The following is a 17,128-nucleotide window of genomic DNA, read 5'->3' as shown; positions in this document are numbered from 1 at the left end:
AATGTTGTATTACACATTTGTAATATAAAAAATATGTAATGGTTGTATTACATGGGAAACAGGGTATAGCATGTGATAAAATGGTGAACGAATGGTGACTTAATGGGCGTTAGCACATGTTTAATTTGTTGCAGACAAACTCCAGGTTTAAACCCCCAATGCTTTGCATTGACCGTTCCAAGGCGGTGACCCCAGCTTTATTCATATTTTGTGTTTATGTTGGTTTGTATTGTGCTGTATTGTGCTGTTTTGTACTGTTTGGGCAATCGGTCACTTGCCTTAAATAAAGGACCAACTAATTGTTTTTAATGAAAATTCAATACTGCTCCAGCAGCTGGAGTTTCACTTCTTCATAATGCAGTTGACGAAATGCATTTTGGTGTAACTAATCGTATTGTTTGTGATGTTTTCAAGCGCTTTCTCTTCAAGCGATGAAGCGATAGACTTGACTTTTTGCGCATTCTGAAATAACAAAACAGCTATATACAGACATCTAATTATACCAATTTATTTTATGACATCAATATTTTATCTTCAAATAAATAATTATATATCGATTACCACATATATGTAATTCATACTAACATTTACATTTAATATCATATACTACATATATCATTGAAGCTTGGCAAAATCACCGCAAGCTCAGAGCTGCCACTGTTTCGAGCCGAGCATTATATTTTTAATAAATTCTCACATGTGCCAAGTATGTAAAAAGAAATGTCACATGCGCCAAGTATGTAAATAGAAATGTTAAGTCCAGTTTAGTTTTACTGCAAACTACATTTGGTCTTTTTACATATAAATATGTGAAAAGCCAAGGATCTTTCGTCCAAATGACATACCTCCTATTACATTATGTTCATGCTTATATATATATATAAATAACAACCTTTTTCGAGCGTGACTTCTTTTTAATTGAATTAATTTAATTTAATAAAATTAAATACTATGTAAACATGTATAAATAACACAGGATTTTGTGTTTTCTGATCATAGAACGGAACGTCATTTGGAATAAAAAACGCTTGGCTGATCACAGATGTTATTACAATTTTATTATGATAAACATCGCATTAAAAGTAAAAACAGAAGTAGTTCAGATGATGTACTCAAAACCGTTCAGACGATGTACTCAAACAAAAAACGTTCAGACGATGTACTATTTTCCAAATTACTCGCCACAGATCTAAAAAAAGCTTAAACAACGTGGAAAACCTTGTACGAAATATGCTAAGCATGTTAGAAAGCAAAAACTGTTGTATTTATTTGTTTGTTTGTCATCCTCAATAGCAAACGCGTCAAAATAAAGTATGTTCAGACGATGTACAATTTTCATTGTTTATTGTGTCTGAATGTTTAAGAAAACTACAGAAATCTCAGAAAAACGACAATAACCAGAGTACATAAGGAGACTGAGCGGGTACTTTGCGCATAGTTATCATTAATTTAGATGTTATAAAATATGAGAATACCTTGATTTTCGTCATTAAGCGAGAGCTTTTTCCACCATTTTGTGCGTACGATGTACTTTTGTGATCACGTGATTCCCCGCAGTGAAACCAAAGTTTTTTTTTGTTTCGCGGTCATAAACAGTGTTCCTGGCTGAAAACAATGCAATATTACTTTTAAATCATTCATGTTTTAGTATTAAGCAAGAAAGTGGTAGAATATTTTTGTTTAACATAAAATTTTTTATTTAAACTTGTGTCTGCTACAATTTAACGAGTGTTTACGGAAATTACCGATTGTACAGATGTATCGACAGACATATGCCAAACGACAGAATAGCTTGCATAGTTCAAGTTTATAGGCCTTGAAATCACCAATTTATCAAATGAGAATCAAAATCATTAATGTATCAACCAGTAATGGTCAGAAACACCCATATTTTCGGTAGTTCTTCTTGAATGCTCTATGCTTTTATGAGTACATACGTACAGCACTCGGAGAGTCAATATAGCTGGGACTTGTATTATTGCAACTAATATCTTCGGGTGCAACCATCGTATTTTGCGGAAACCGCGACACATTGTTTTTCGGAATCCGACGATCGGTAATTTCCGTAACCATATTTGACATTTCAACTGATAAATTTCGTTTCTTATGTTTTTCTCAAATATTCTACCACCAAATTATTGTATACCATTACACAAATGAAAAACAAGTAATATTTCCTTGATTTTGATGAGGAACACTGTCTATAAATGCTTATAAAAACGCATTAAGGCTCAACTAAAGTGCATAAAGTATTGAAAAATAAATAATATTTCAGTTTGTCGTTCCATCTGATAGTTTCATCAATACCCATAGCTCAGTCACTCACTTACATTAGAAATTATATTTTTTTATTATTACCAATACCGGTATCTGATAAAACTTGTATTATTTATTTTTATCTTGAAACTTCTATAACATAAATGTCTTTTTATAAAAGTCGTCAATTTTATATAGATTTCTCTATAGTTTGAAATACATTTAGGCAAATATTACGCATTTAATATAAAATGGAAATGATTTATAAAATATTCATTTTTAATCAGAATGTTGGTTTATCAGAAAATAACAATATCACTTCATTGAATTATTTAAAAGTTATTAGAACATGAAATGTTTTTCAATCAAATGATTCACGACACAATAAATAACAGATTGATAGGAAGATATGAAAAAATCAAGGTTGCTAGGTTGTCCGCCTAGAATGGTCATGTTAGTATGGACGTACTTGATATCTAAATTCATTAGCCTTTGGGTGTTGTAAGGATATGAAATATTTAATGAAATGTCTCAAAGTGTAGTTTTTTTTCATTTAGTAAAAAGGCAACATAAACCTTAAGTGGCTGAGAAGAACGTATGGCTGAATAAAAAGAAAAAAAGGCTATATGCTTGCTGAAAAAAAAATGTAAACATCATTATATATGAATTTTATGATCATAAATGGTACTTTTAGTAAATAGGGGAGATACATTTTCAAGAATAAACAATATAATTATAAATGTTTTGGTGAAGTGCATGTCATCCAGTATTATCATTGCACCAGTTTTGGTCTAAAAAACAATACTATTTTTTAAAGTTCAAAATCCTTGTTGCTACAAAAAATCATGAAAAATATTATTTTCAAAGAAACCTATTAAAACTAACATAAAATGCTTTAATATACCTAAGATATTATCTCTGCACTCAGTTGTCATCAATTACTTATGTTTAAAAAAATTAATTTTTCACACTACTCATGGTACTAGTTTTTTGTTAGAAAATTAATTACATTATTTTAAAATGCGTAACCCCTTGTTGCCAAAAAAATCATAAAAAATATAATTTTCAAAGAAATCCATTAAAAAAAAAAATGTCTTCTTAAACCTTGAATATTATTCCTGCAAGTTTTTTACATCAATTATTTATGTTTGGAAAAATCATTGGTTCATGCTACCAATACATAGATACGTAAAATATTTTTATTCTCTACCTGATCGTGCATTTGTCGACCTTGATTTACGAGACCAGTTGTATGTATAGACATAACAACAGCTACGATAAATATAATAACACTTGACATACATTTCTAACTAAACGAATTGCTCAGTTACGCTTAAAATACATATTCTACATGGAAGTGAACCCCGTAGCTACTATAGGTCTTGGTTATAACAGTTTCAATTAGAATCCAAATTTTCTTCTTGCAAATCTCCAACAATAGGTAAGTACACCAACAGTCAGCATAGTGGCATGATACTGAAGTCAGATGGAAACACAGGCCTGTCTCAACTGGTCAAAGATCTTACGATCGGTTGTTACAACGCTACTGTCTGGTGCAGTTCCATTCTCATACACACAGAGAAACCGTGTGCAGACATAGTCAGGATTTGGCATCACCCAGATGCTGTCATTCTTTTTAAGATTTTTTCCAAGGACGACTTCACAAATAGCAATACACGTTATGTTATCACCTGATAAAAATCTGCTGCCTTCAGTTTTCGATTTCTTGTCCTTTGGAGTGCACATCATTCTCGAGTAACTCATAGACGTGGAAGCATTCGGACTCAGGTATATTCCATGGCCATATGCTGCTCCATTTACTTGAAATTTTGTCCCTGAAGCGTTTATAAGCCATTGTCTGCAGAAAAAGATGAAATAAAACAAGAACTGTCTCCAAAGGATGACATATGCCCCCGATAAACGCTTTGATAGAAGTTATGAGCATTTTTCGAAACCTTAACGAAGATTTTGAAACCTAAACGCACACCCTAAGTTCAAGGTCGAGGTCAAAAGGGTCAAATTTTGTGTGCGTATGGAAAGGCCTTGTCCATATACACATGCATACCAAATATGAAGGTTACATCTGAAGCGACATATAAGTTATTAGCATTTTTCGAAACCTAAACGCAAAGTGTGACGGACAGACAGACGGACGGACGGACACACAGTGCGATCATTATATGCCCTCCTTCGGATATTTATTGTTTTAAAAACTGGTTAAATGTTAAAATTTCGTCCTTTAATTAACTTGAAGAGAATTTTCACCTTTTACTAACTTGTTAAACAAGAGTTCCAAGATGGCCCTAGTTCGCTCACCTGAGAAGAGTCGGTTCATTCAATCTTTACCTAATGTCAAACTTGACATAGATATTAACCAGACAAACATCCTGGTCAAATTTCATCATTATTTAACCCAAACTATGGCTTATGGAGAGTTTTTGTTTTTGTAAGATTTGAAATGGTGACCTATATTTTGAGTTGACCCCCCCCTTACCAAACATCAAACTTTGCTTACAAAAATAAATATTTTGACCAAGATTTATAAAATCTGAAGCAAAATTGTGACCTCTAGAGTGTTTACAAGGATTTTGCAAAATATAATGAAAATTTGGACAATCGAAGGGCAATAATTATGGCATTGATTATGTAATTTTGCTCATAATCAAATTTGCAAACTCGTCTGAGATATATATAAAATCAATCTTTTCATCAAGTTTCATGATGATTGGGCAAAAAATGTGACTTCTAGAGTGTTCACAAGCTTTTTTAATAGATATATAAGAAAACTGCGCCCCCCCCCCCCCCGGCAGCCATGTTATTCAACTGACCGGAACCATTTTCGATCTAAACTCTCGTTTCAAGGAAACAAATGTTCTGACCAAATGTCATGAAAATTGGGCCAAAAATGTGACTTCTAGAGAGTTCACATGTTTTCACTATATACATATAGAGAAAAATGCCCCGCCCCCTGGCAGCCATGTTTTTTCACCAATCTGGACCATTTATGAACTCGTCCGAGATATCAATAAAACCAATGTTTTGACCAACTTTCGTGATGATTTGGCAAAAATTGTGACTTCTAGAGTGTTAACAAGGTTTCTCTATAGCCAAATAAGGAAAACTGCCCCGCCCACTGGCGGCCATGTTTTTCAACGGACCGGAACCACTTTTAAACTCAACCAACATATTTATAAGACAAACATTTTGACAAAGTTACATGAAGATTGGGCATTAAATGTGACTTCTACAGTGTTTACAAGGTTTTTCTTTTTTTGACCTAGTGACCTAGTGTTTGACCCAGCATGACCCAGTTTCGAACTCGATCCAGATATTATTGGGACAAATCTTCTGACCAAGTTTCATGGAGATCCGACAATAAATGTGGCCTCTAGAGTGTTTACGATCAAATGTAGACGGACGACGGACGGACGACGGACAAAGACCGGTCACAAAAGCTCACCTGAGCAATCAGGAGAGCTAAAAAGTAACAATAAAATCATAAACTGTCGAAAAATTATTAAGCAAACAAAGAAGTTATATTTGAGTAAATAAGAAGAGAATTAGTGCTTGTATAAGTAAAAATTGGCGATATTTTTCAAAAATAAAACATAATACACTTTAAATTTTGCTATCAATTAATAATTAGACAGTTTTTTGTCAGTTTCTTTATAAATAAATGCTGAATGTTTATCCCAGTTCTGTCAAGTTTGGTTAACCTATATAAATAATTAGAGCTGCACCTGGCAAATACAGAAATAGATATATGAAGAGATACCAACCTGATAATCGAATGCCAGTTTTCAATAGCTGAGCCGTGAAATGCAAATGTACTGTCATACTGTTGTTTGGCTGCCTGAAAGACCATTTCCTTAGCAGGTGGGCTAGATATGAGCAGGAACTGGTGTGGCGTATTCATGAACGGCAACTGCTTGTCTTGTGGGAGCTTGACAGTGTGCGACCTGAAAGTGCCAATGTCACACAAGATATGAGTAGGAACTGGTGTGACGTGTTAATGAACGGCAGCTGCTTCTCGTATGTGAGCTTGACAATGTGCGACCTGAAAGTGACAATGTAACATTTAATATGAGTAGAAAATGGTGTGGTGTGCTCATGAACGGCAGCTGCTTCGCGTGTGAGAGCTTGACAATATGCCACCTGAAAGTGACAATGTCACACTAGATATTAGCAGGTACTGGTGTTCATGAACAGCAACTGCCTTTTGTTTGGGAGCTTAACAAATTTGCGACCTGAAAGTGGCAATGTCAAACATAAATCAGCACACTTTGACTTATGTAGAATGACAATTCAAGACCTGATAATAAAAAAATAAAATGTAATGCACGACCTTAAAGCGACAACGTCAAACAAAAATCAGCAGTCTAATAAGGCGTTACAATGCCAATGTAGAACCTTAGAGTGAGGAGGCCACACACATAGTTCAAAACACTGCCTAGTTAGAATTAACAACACCAATTTAATACCTGACGATAAGATCACACACAGTTTAGCACAATGTCTAGTAAGGCATTAGAAAGACCATGTAAATCATGAAAGTGAGCATGTAACATACAGATATGCATACTAGCAAGTTAGGCGCTAGAATGAGAATTTAAAACATGAGTTAGAAACAAGAGATGTGTTTGTCAGAAACACAATGCCCCCTACAGCGCCGCTTTCATTTACTAATGTTTGTTTTATCATTTGTCAGGTACAGATAATTATCTCCCTTTGAAGCTTATTACTTCCATTGGATTTGTTTTTTTGACCTTTGACCTTGTAGGATGACCTTGATCTTGACTTTTCACCACTCAAAATGTGCAGCTCCATGAGATACACATGCATGACAAATATCAAGTTGCTATCTGAAGCGACATAGAAGTTATGAGCATTTTTCGAAACCTAAACGCAAACCTAAACGCAAAGTGTGGCGGAAAGACAGACACACAGACGGACGCTCCAATCACTATATGCCCTCCTTCGGGGGCATAAAAATCCGCACACTGCCTAGTAAGGCTTGAGTATGACAGACCTCAAAGTGAAAATGTCACACATAGATCAGCAAACTGCTTAATTAGGGTTTACAATCACAATAAAAGACATGAACGTTGTCCATAGATAAGCATACTGCCTTGTAACGCTTAACAATCGCAATTTAAGTCCTGAAATTGATAATATTGCACATAATTAGGCTTTGCAATGACACTATGGTTAGGGCTTGAAATTGAGAATATCGCACATAGATCAGCAAACTGCCAATTTAGGCTTAACAATGTCAATTCAAGAGCAGAAAGTGAAAACATAACGCAATATTTAGCACACCACCAAGTAAGGCTTTTAAATGACAATGTTAGACTTGAAAGTGATTATGTAAGAAGCAGTCCAGTACACTGCCTAGTTATTCTTTATGATTAAATTTAAGACCTCAAAGTAATAATGCCTCACACAGTTCAGCACACTGCCTATTAAGACTTTTGAATGACTTATTAATGTTTTGGTACAGACAAGACAAACAAAAAAATTATGGTAAACCTCTACTGGTATTCCCCTCTGGTAAAACCGAAGGGAGTCTTCTAACATTTCTCCTAATTCAAACTTGTAAATCATTTAAAAAGTAATAGATAACAAAAACCAACCTATTGCTTGTTATAATCCACTGCAAGAATGGATACATAAATGGATTGGTTGCATCCATATCTCTCTTCAGTGAAGCAGACTTGCCAATCATCTTGTCCATAGCAGGAATACTGTCAATCACCTAAATCAATTAATTGAGTCAAAAGTTTTGAACAACCAATATTTTAGTATGTTGGATAATTGACTAACATAAATGACTGCAGTCACAAGTATTGATCGTGTGTTCAGATCAATAATCTGTTAGTTGTTTTATGACAAAGAAATTCAAATATATAAGTTTAGTGTCACATTAGATGATAGAGTGGGATTGCAAAAAAATCAAATAAATTCACACATTCAAATTGAGTCAAAAGTTTTAAACAACAAATACTTTTTGGTATGAGGGATACTGGACTAACATAATGTAACTGCAGTAAGTAGTAATGGTTGAGCAAGATTATGTTGGGTGTTTTACTACAAGGTTCAAAGTTCAAATATGTTTCCATAGTTTCACTATGTATTTGAGTAAATAGGCGTTACATTGTGTAACAGTATTTTCAATATAAGGTAAACGTCGCATTAGATGTTTGAGTGGAATTGGATGGCAAGATTGCAACACCTGTGCTGATACAAAAGTTGTGTATTGCTGCTAGACAAAATCCGGTCGTTGGTTTAAAAATGGTCAGAACAATCACTCTAAGCCCACAGCTGGGAGTAGAACAAGAGCATCGCATAACGGGTGCCAGCGCTCGGCTGCGAATGCAGTTTTAAATAAATGAAAGCTTGTCAGAATTGTTTTTACAGGTCACAGTGACCTTCACCTTGTGACCCATTTTTGTGGCGTGTAGAACTCATCAAGGTGCAGCTACATATACAGTTTCAAAGTTGTAAGTGAAAATACTTTCATTTTAGAGCTAATGTTCAAAAGGTTAACAAAATTATAAGGTTTAAGCACTACGCGGACGGCGGACGACACGACATGACGAGCTGTCTATGACAATACCTCAGGTTTTCTCGGAAAACAGCCGAGCTAAAAATAAAATTAACTTTGCGAAACATAATTATAGACTAAGTCCCTTCTAAATACCTGTTGCACTAAATTGAAGTTTTTCTCTTTTGGGTTAAACAAGAGCTCACTTGGATAACCAGGATTTATAACAGTAGGAAAGGGATCAAATATCAGCTCGCGTCGACTTGATTTGCAAGGCGTGTCATGTGGATAAGCAAGTCAATAACTTCAGCATCTGTGACAATGTCTTCAGCAGCATTGGCCATGACACCCAGTGTCTGGAATGCAAACACGCACAATTCTCTCTGGCAAACTGTTGGCTTTAACATTGCACTATTGTGAAATATGTGCCTGTTATCGCAAATCACACAGTATTCATTTACAGTGGGTATTCTTTGTCGAACATAACGGAAAAGTTGAACTAAAAACCCATCTGCAATACTGGGTGCAATTTGAACATCACATCCATCTTTAGTTTGTAAAGGCATCAGGTTTAGGTCCTCCATACATTTAATGGGACCAGTACTTCCAACGTGACTAATTGTTCGCTTGAAATTTAAATGTTTCCAAAACTTTGTTTTAGTGACTTCACCTGGCTGTGATGATTGCCTCTTTACTAAACCGGACTTGTTCAGGAGGCATCTCGTACCATTGGAATGCTTGAGCTGTGTGTCTTCAGTGCCCACTGCTGACTTATGTAAATTTTCATCTGAGTCACATTTATCAGGGTGCTCTAACAGTAAATTTGAGGCTTCAATAATGTGTCCACCAGCAATGGTCAATGCATTTTCAGCTTTAGTTTTCTCAAACCCCATATCAATAAGCTGTGCGACAGATGTAGCACAATTAGAACTTATGTCTTCCGTCTCCATTTGTGCAAAAGATTTTTCACAATATTTTACATATTCACGGTATAATTGTGCCCAATGCTGAGCTAAATATGTTTCAATAATCTTTTGAATCTGACAGCAAAATCCAAAATTCTTTGTACTTGAAGGCTGAAATACTGCAATGTCTGGTATTCTTGATGACTCAATGTATAAACCTGATGACAAATGAAGCCTCACAATTAACGGTTCACTTTTGTTCACTTTCCAAGCATCAGCAAAAATACTTTCCAGAAATCTTATTGGAATGTGTAAATCTACATCAACATCATCTAAATTAACAAACCTTCTGTATTGCACAGAATTGTCACCATACAGAAATGTAAGTATATCTAAATCTCTTTGCAAGAGATGATGCATTGTTTCATCTTCATGATCAGAGCTATCAGACTGATAGTAGTCATCGTCCTCCTCTTCACATTCATCCCTCTCTACATCACTTGCAGCTCTTATTTCTGACTTGGCATCTGCATAGACGTATTCTTCAGAGTCACAGATCACAGACCTAAAAATATTCAACAAAACCAAGCATTGTATCAAGGAAAGCATACCAATATATAATGTCACAGAATTATATATGTTCGACAAAACTAAGCATTTAATAAAGGAAAGCATGCAAATTAATTATGCCAGAGACCTATATATGTAAGACAAAAACAAGCATTTAATAAAGGAAAGCATGCAAATGAATAACGTAACAGACCTATTTATGTTAGAAAAAAGTAATAATTTAATCAAAGAAAGCATCCCAATCAATTATGTCACAGACCTATATATGTTAGACAAAACAAAGCATTTAATCAAGGAAAGCATACAAATCAATAATGTCACATAATTATATATGCTCGACAAAACCGAGCATTTACTAGTAATCACGGATGCATGCAAATTAAATATAATCTAACTGATATTTTTTTTTTGATTTGTGAATCTTTTGCTTCAATGGTTTAATTATGTATTATTCCTTCACAACAAAGCTGAGGGGGTTTAACTGGATTCAAAATGTCTGTCTGTCAGTCTGTCTGTCCCTATCCTTCTCTCTGGCTGTCAGTCTGTCTATTGTCTGTCTTTTGTATACACAAACTTTACCAATGTAGTACTACTTTACTTTTCATGTACTACACACCCATTTGCATGATGTTTTCCTGTTAATATAAAGCTGTGAAAGTGAATGTTATACTCCCCTCTATCCTGTTTAAGCAGATTGGGGATATAAATACATAATTAATTCACCATGGCTGTGAGCTTAAGGTTTTATACCTTTATATACATGTACACGCAGCAAACAGGTTTTTTACATGCAGTAGTGTTAACACATATTTGCTGAATTCAACCCTGCATAAAAAGTCTACCATAGTTGTGAAAATATCTGTTCGGGATCGAAACAGAGGAACGTCTGAATGACAATTTCTAGTTAGTAAATGCTCAGTCTGGGCTAGTAAAGATCTAAGCCCAATTAGGATAGGGAAAAAATATTGATTCTCAAAGGCTCCGCAAAGAAGATGTCAGCATTTCTCCAAGTAAGCTTATTTAGGTTTGTGAAATTCATTTCGTCCTAATTTTCAGTTTAGTGCATAAGAAAGCAATACCTGTCAAGCCGTCTCTTTTAATTGAAGCAAACAGAATTTATTTCTTCACACTCATAGCCAGTCAAATTATTCAATGGCCATATGATTGCACTTACATCTTAAAGGGGCGTTTTCATGTATTGGTAAATTGATAAAATTTTAAAAAGTTGTTTCAGATTCGCAAATTTTCGATTAATTTATGATATTTGTGAGGAAGCAGTAATACTGAACATTAACCATGCTCTAATATAGGCATTATATGCATCTTTTGACGATTTAAAAACCTGAAAATTATAAAGCGTTGCAACGCGAAACGATTGAATAATTTGGAGAGTTCTGTTGTTGTCGCTATATTTTGTGAAACTACTATGATTACTTATATATATTTTAAAATACATCCAACATTGTATGCGAAAGAATGGTCGAGAAGTGTAAGTCGGAGACTTTTTACGCCAGAACTCTAGGGGTCAGTGGTTCGAGCCCTGTTGAGAGTTACTTTTTTTCTTTTTTTAAATTTTATTCTTGATTTTTTACTTTAGCTTTTTAGAGCAAATGTTTACATTTATCAATAGAAATCATTAATTTTAATAACAAACTTCAAACCATGCCAAAATCTGTGAAAAGGCCCCTTTAAACTCCTTAGACATTGACCCAGAAAACTGACTCGACATTCACATAAAAAAGGTTTGATGAAAAACCGACACCATTTATACATGGGTTTTCAACAGCTTGAAGATTTTTGGGAAATGGGTTTATTGATGATGTCACACACAGTCTCTCCTGAATATAGATATCAAAGACTTGTTTTTAACGCGTTGTATTGTTGTTTCAATTCGAAATATGATCGCAATGTATTTGTAATGTTTTGTTGAGATACAACACTTAATATTTACTATTAAATTGATAATTCCAGGGATGATATAGAAATTTTATGAAAGTCTCTGAAAACTATGTGCGGGTGTTTTAAAGTGGCATGACTGGAACCACATTTTAGAAGTTACAGGGATTCAAGTTTAAAAAAAAATCGAAATGCTTTAAAATATGTAAATAATTGTGATTTGTGTACATACAATTCAGACTATATATCATATGATATGTAGAAATTCAAGACAAGGCTTATTGAGACACTTTGAAGTTTGTTTCCTGTGAAGAACCAGTACTTGGTGTCTTTGGTGGAGATAATGAGAACGCTCCCCGAGAAGGGAACAAACCCACAAACTCCTGATCGCTGGGCGGACACCTCATCCACAACATCACCGTGACGTGTTTGAGGTTGAACTTTCATTTAAAATTAATATACACTTTACTGAAGGCAATTCTGATTTATATAGGAGACAAGCTCAATCTTAATCTAAATCCAAGCATTAATTATAAATGAGACCCCGTGTGAAGCTCAGGTGAGCTAAAAACTAAATTTATAAACTAAGAATTTACATTTTCTGATTATTATTTGCAGTGTACAGTGGTTCAGTTGAGGTGCTTGATCCACTATTACCTGAAAATGGAAAAAAATGTTTTAATTGCTGCTGGCATTATAATTGACAAAAGCATCTATAACTAAAACTGTCACAAGAGTAGCTAATAAGGCTTTAACGCTCGATTGGTCATTGTCGGCTCGGGTACTACTTACATGTACCCCGGGTACATGTAAGTATACTTACATGTACCCCGAGTACCGGAAACATACTTTAACGTACCCGGGAATTTTAACGCCAAATCGGTCGTTGTCGGCTATTTTCTAAAAATGTTTTATGTTTATATTTATGTCAAATTTCTGTTAAATGGCTTCTATATATATATTTTGAATGTCGCAAAACCGGAAGTCGTAAATCGAATAAACATGTTTATTGATACACCTCTCGAAGCCCGCAATTTTCAACGTTTGTTATTCGGTCTTCAAACTTTACGTACGCAGGAACAAATAATTATGGGTGAATAAGTGCAGCAGGAGAGGCTCTCATCATATCTTGAGTCAATTGCTGCTTTTAATAAAGCAGTTATGGTCAGAAAGGGACGTGAGGTGGCCAAAAGGCGGCGGCACGAATTACCCAAATCTACTCAAATCTTCCCAAATCTACTCAAATCTACCCAAATCTACATAAAAATAATTATTTTACATCATGTTTGTGTGATGGGCACTCTTGTTTGTTTAATGCTTCATTCTTCTCGTGACAAATATAGGTTTCACACCACTTACTTATTAATCTTCCCAAATCTATCCAAATCTACACCAATTAAAACTAATCAAAGCTACCTGTGTAATAAATTTGGAGACAAATATATATTGCTTCCTGTGGTTGCTATAGAATTGTGTCGAAAAGACCAACTAATGTCTAAAAAGAAGTAAGATAGAGCTAAATCAAGGTACGTAACGAACACAGAAAAGCCAATAACCGCGTACCAAAAGCGCATTGCCATTATCAAAAGCGAACTGTAAAATGGAAGTACTGAACAAAATCAGATGACCAGTAAAATTTCAATAAAAGAATAACATGAAACTTTTTTATGAATTAATTGTTCAAGGACTTTACCTTACAACTTCGATCTTAAACGCGTAATACAATGTAAATTAACGATGTCGGGCTTATATCCCGTAACTACGCAATCCGGACTGTGCCACCTCGCACTTCTCACATCTCGGGCGACACTAGACACACAAAGCGATACTTGATCTTTTTCTTGACAGTCGCGGCGATACTCGATCTTTTTCTTGACAGTCGCGGCGATACTCGATCTTTTTCTTGACAGTCGCGGCGATACTTGCTCGTTTTCTTTTTCTTAATGCATGTAAAAAAGATTAGCCTGTGCATACTGATAAGCCTGTACAATGCACACAAGCTTATCAAGGAAGACATCTCTGATTTTATAATGTTTTTCGATTAAAGAGAGTCTCTGGTACTGGGATGACAATTTATGCATATGCATTAAGGCCTGTTTTCCCAAAATTAAGCTTAAATGATATTTTTATTAATGATTTTTTATTGATGATTTAAAAAACATATCTGGACCTGTGCTTTAAATTTGAATGGGTTGTGTTCATTTAAAACTTGCAATATAAAAAACTATAACATAATTTTTAAACTGAGTTGCATCTAAACTTCTACTACAACAACGAACACCTACAGTGCCTTCAGTGCTTTTATTATTAATATTGCTGCCATCGACACATTAATTATAACACTGCAACACTGCAAGATTATGCTAGCATTAGTAAACAGAGTACAGATTAACTTAATTTCATAATAATTTTGATATATATTGACAATATATATGCGATACACGAGATTCGGCTTATATGGGCACTATTTTATAATAGACGAATTATTCCAACAGATAAGTTCAAGCCAGAAGTGCCGGTGCCCGTTGCACCGGCACCATAAGTACGATTTGTGACTGCTCCCGCCCCTGACCTGGCACTGGCTTCGTCGATTTCAGTCCCAGCAGAACCTTACTTGCCGTACTCTACAAAGCACTACAGGAAGAGGAAGCTGGGGGCTGAGCAGGCAGGGGAGTTCCGGAGACAGTACAACAAGAAGCTTAATCTTCCGGTTCTGTGCTTTGGACTATAAATATCAACTGTGAAAGTAACAATGAAAAAAACAAAACATCTTAATGCTGCATAGCCTTTGTTGAGCATTACACAGTGATTAATTCTTGTGTGTTTTGCTTATATAAAAGCTAGAAGGTCCCAAGCCCTTATGGTTCATGTCATAGGTAGTGACATATGCCTTGAAAAGCAGAGGGAGAATCAATTGTGTAAGATGAAGCATTAATAAAAACAATACATGATGTAAACTAATTACTTTTACAAGATGTGTATATATTTTGGTCGATTTTGGTCGATTTAGGTAGTTGAATAGGCAGGCAGTTCGAGTTGATTTTTGAAATTGGATAGTATGGCAACAAACAAATAAACATAACAAGATGCGTTTGTGAAACACAATGTCCCCCTATATGATGTTTGACTTTGAAGGATGACCTTGACCTTGTGAAGGATGACCTTGACCTTGACCTTTCACCACTCAAAATGAGCAGCTCCATTAGATACACATGCATGCCAAAAATCAAGTTGCTATATTCAATATTGCAAAAGTATTCATAAAATAAGCGATTTGGGCCACATATATTTGACCTCTGAACTTGAAGGATGACCTTGACCTTTCACCACTCAAAATGTGCAGCTCCATGAGATGCACATGCACGCCAAATATCAAGTTGCTATCTTCATATTGCAAAAGTATTTATAAAATAAGCGATTTGGGCCACATATATTTGACCTCTGACCTTGAAGGATGACCTTGACCTTTCACCACTCAAAATGTGCAGCTCCATGAGATACACATGCATGCCAAATATCAAGTTGCTATCTTCAATATTGCAAAAGTATTCATAAAATGAGCGATTTTGGCCATATATATTTAACCTCTGACCTTGAAGGATGACCTTGACCTTGACCTTTCACCACTCAAAATGTGCAGCTTCATGAGATACACATGCATGCCAAATATGAAGTTGCTATCTTCAATATAGAAAAAGTTATTGCAAAATGTTAAAGTTGGCGCAAACAGACAGACCAACAGACAGACCAACAGACAGGGCAAAAACAATATGTCCCCCACTACTATAGTGGGGGACATACAAAGTGTAAATCAAGTTTGATCTAAAGGACAATAACATATACTACAACGATAGCATGCATGACCACAATTTATTCAGTAGCAGAATAGTCAGAAAATAAATCAACTTGTACGTGGTTTGTAACCCATATTTATTCAAGTAATGTCTTATTAGAAAATTACATATTGTCACGAGTTAAGATGAAGCATTTAGAAATAAAAGTGCCCGTCAAACAAACATGATTTTTTTAAGCTTTGTGTAGATTTAGGTCAATTTTGGGTAGATTTGGTAAGATTTGGGTAGATTAAGGTAGTTGAATGGGCATGCAGTTTGAGTTGATTGTTAAAACTGTTGAATACGGCAACACACAAATACATGTAAACATAACAATGTAAAACACGTTTGCTCTAAAGGACAATAACTTATAGTACAGCGATAACATGTATGACCACAATTTATTGGGTAGCCAGAACAGAAATCAATTAGCGAAGTGGTGTGTAACCTATATTTGATGTGTATTTTATTTTATTTTATTTTTTGGGGGGGGGGGGGGGAATGACACATGTGGATAGCGTGTGGCTATGATATTAATGAGTGAAAACATAATTTTGAATGATAAATAATCAAATTATAACGAACAATTAACTTTTCTGAAAAAAAATAAAATTAAATATATATGTAACAATTTAGGTATCATAGAAACACGCTAACCACCTGCATGTGGAAAATTACATGCCGAGTAAAGATGAAGAATTAAAAAAACAATAGTGCCCATCTCACAAACGTGATGTAAAATAATTATTTGTATAAATTTTGTGTAGATTTGGGTCAATGACGGGAAGATATTGTAAGATTTTGGTAGATTTGGGTAGTTGAATACATGTAGCAGTCTTGGCCAAACATGGCCGGACCGACGGACATGTCCTGTAAAATTGTGTAAGGTCCGGCCTGTCTGTCAAATTTACAGGACCGATTGTCAGGTAAAAAGAACAACAAATTCATAGGTTAATGTAGGTTTGTTTATGGCTCTGAAAGTTTTCTGAGGTGCAACAATAGCAATAGCGTCTTTTACACGTGCTTTTCCGTGCCAACGCTTTTTCCGAGGGCACCTGATTGGTCCATTTATGTGCATCTTACGAATGCGGGTCAGGACGGTCCAAATTCATGACGGCCTAGTC

At 35.0% G+C, this 17,128-nt stretch overlaps 1 pseudogene; it reads right to left on the bottom strand.

Moving 5' to 3' along the window:
• Positions 1–492: 492 nt before the first annotated feature.
• The window catches only part of LOC127838399 (protein mono-ADP-ribosyltransferase PARP6-like), a 29,432-nt pseudogene continuing 12,796 nt past the window's right edge, over positions 493–17,128 (bottom strand).

The sequence above is a fragment of the Dreissena polymorpha genome, chromosome 7 (genome assembly GCF_020536995.1).
Source record: "Dreissena polymorpha isolate Duluth1 chromosome 7, UMN_Dpol_1.0, whole genome shotgun sequence".
In the NCBI taxonomy this organism is placed as follows: domain Eukaryota; kingdom Metazoa; phylum Mollusca; class Bivalvia; order Myida; family Dreissenidae; genus Dreissena; species Dreissena polymorpha.
This window is presented reverse-complemented; position numbering and strand designations above follow the sequence as displayed.